Genomic DNA, 3,092 nt, shown 5'->3' with positions numbered 1-3,092 from the left:
AGAGAAATCTGGAAAGAGAGACTTAGATTTTCACTGCTGTGACTAAATACCTGAAAAAACAACTTAAAGGAGGAAAGACCTCCTTTGACGACAGCTCGGAAGTCTCAGTCCACGACTGACTTGGTCCGGTGCTCGGTCCGGTGCAAGGCAGAAACGCTGTGGCTAAGGTGTGTAGGCACTGCGGCCGCCAGGCGGTGCACAGCGGCGAGGAGCCGGGTGGAAGGGCGCGGGGCGCCCCGGCCCCAGGCAGGCCGCCGCTGCACGGCCGCGCCCCCTAGTGGACCCGCCGGGGAGCCGCCGCGAAGTCCGCGCTCGCGCTCCTATCCCTTCCCCTGCGGAGCGAGTCCTCACCCCGCGAGCCTCGTGGCGGGTTAGATGCACACTAACAGAGAAGGCCTCAGTGGGTGTGCACACTTACAGAAACCGACGGGCCATACAATGGAAAGCTTTGAATTCGTGCAAAACAGAAATGTAGATTTCCAGCCCGACACACGAAGTGTCTCTGAGGAATGACACACGGGTCACCTGCATTTATCTGATATATCTCATACTTTAGATTAAGTGTATGATAACTGAATACATAATGCCTACAATAATACATATTTATTTTAAAGAGGCTATACCTTAAATGGACTTACTTTAGAAGCTACACTTTATATTGGTATCTTATATAGACATGGATTGTTCTTACAGGATGCCACTATTTTTCTATCAAGCATTAGAAAGGATCACAAAGAGGATCCTATCAAAAAAATACCTGGTGACCTTATCAGGGCCACACGGAGTCCTGTAGAGGTACATAACAAAGGGCAGACGGAAGCTTAGCTGGAAGCTGCCAGGAAATGCCCTTCCAGCCTGAAGGTGGCGGGAGCAAGCAAAGTCCAGCCTGGAAAACTCGAAACCCTAACCCTGGAGGTCACGGTTTCAAAGGCTTTGCCGTGCTCCAGGGGCAGCTATGGATCTGGCCTTCTCCACTATTGGAAGGCTACAGTTGAAGCTTCTATTCTGATCTAAATTTTGACAATTATCCTGTAGCACCAGCAGTCCTGCTGAAGGACTAGAGACAGCATCTATGACTGGGCTTTCCTTAGAGGTGTCTTTTTTTTTTTTTTTTTTTTTTTTTTTTTTTTTTTTCTGGTACTGGTGATCCAAAGCAGGGACTCAATACTTACGAGCTATATCTCCTTTTTATTTGATACTTTTCAGATAGAATCTAAATTGTCTAGGTGAGGTTGAACTTTTGATCCTCCTGCCACAACCTTCCTTTGGTGCTAGGATTACAGGTGTGGGCCACCGCATGGGTGGTTTTTCTGACATAGTATTTATCATGTTGAGGACATTCCATTCTATTCCTAGTTTATGATGTTTAATTGTTGAATTCTGTCTAATGATTTTATTACATTAGTATAGATGACTGTAGGAGTTTTTTCCCTTCATCCGAATATGATGGCCTATTATTACATCAATTAACTTTCTTATGTTGACTTATTCTTGCACTCTGGCAAGAAAGCTCACTGTTTATGTTGCACAACCCCTTTTATATTCTGCCAAATTGAATTTGCTGCTATTTTGTTAAATAATTTTACATCTATATTAATAAAGGATACTGGATGTCTTAATTACATTTCTCTCCTTGCTGAGACAAAACACCTGACACTAAAAGTCAAAGGAGGAAAGATTTATTTAGCTCACAGTTTTTAGATGTTTCAGTCCATAATTGGCTGACTTCAAGGCAGGGTGGGTTGGCAGAGGGGTATCACAGAGGAGAAACAGTTCATGGCAGGCAGAAGGCAGCAAAGCAAACAACTGGTAAAGCAAGCCCCTTCCTGCCCCTTATATTGTATCCAGACTGCTGGGATTGGGACAGTGTCAAACCCAGACTCATTTAGTAATCACCCACCCTTAATCCTGGCACTGCACCATGAACCAGTCACACTCTAGATTCAGTCACCTCTGAAAAAAAATACCTATGACTATTGAGGCTTTGGAGGTACATCTAGACACAAGCTGCAACAGTGGGGTATTCTTTTGATTTTTTTCCCCATAACCCTTATCCTCTAAAATACTGCCTTAGTTAGCTTCTTGTTGAAGGGACAAAATGCCCAATGCCTACCAGTTAAAGGAGGGAAAGTTTATTTCAGCTCGCAGTCTGTAAAGGTTTTGGTCCATAGTCAGCTGGTTCCGGGGCAGGGCAGTATGGTAAAAATGTGGCCCAGAGTAGAAACGGCCCACAGAAAAGCAGGCAGGAGGTAGGGAAAAGAAGTAGCAGTGGAAAGCCCTCCTTCACCTTTTATCCCACCCAGGCTACAAACATGTTCGTGGTGCCACAAACACCTGGGATGGGCCTTCCTGTTATGCATACCCAAAACTACAATAAATTAACACCAGACACCCTTAACCCAAGTATCATACATGCTAGACCCATTACATTTCTCCCCTTGCTGAGACAAAATACCTGATGCCAAAAGTCCAAGGGGGAAAGATTTATTTAGCTCACAGTTTTCAGATGTTTCACCTCCCAAAAAGCCACCCCCCACATCCCCAAAGTCTGACTTATGAGTTTATGAGGATTTGGGGGAACATGTAGGTATAAGCCAGAGCAAATGCTATATAATCATGCCCGTGGTTGTCTGCTCCCTACCCCTCAAAAGTTTTTCAGGACAATGGTCTTTTGGTTCACTGATGTTTTTCAAAATGGTTACAAGCCTGCTGTATATTACTCCTGCAATTCCAGCACAACCCAAGGAGGATTGCTGAGAGCTTAAGTCGGCCTGGGCTATATAGAGTATAGGACCAGCCTAACTCACATATTGAGAACTTATCTAAAAAATAAAAAATAAAACTGTTCCAATTTGACTTGACTTGGCACTAGCAAGAGCACACATCCTGTTTCAAGAGAACTGACTATATTCTTGGTTATCTAGTGACTTTATGATTATTTATGCAAATTTAGACGTAAAACACAAAGTCCTCCTGTACCATTTGGAAGAATATGGAACCTTCGACCTGGAGGCTACACAGAAACCCTTCCACCTCACTCCCAGGTCTGAGCACTAGAGGATTTAGACAGGGTATAGCTAAGTCCCACCTGG

The sequence above is a fragment of the Octodon degus genome, unplaced genomic scaffold (genome assembly GCF_000260255.1).
Source record: "Octodon degus isolate 3935 unplaced genomic scaffold, OctDeg1.0 scaffold00029, whole genome shotgun sequence".
Classification (NCBI taxonomy): domain Eukaryota; kingdom Metazoa; phylum Chordata; class Mammalia; order Rodentia; family Octodontidae; genus Octodon; species Octodon degus.
This window is presented reverse-complemented; position numbering follows the sequence as displayed.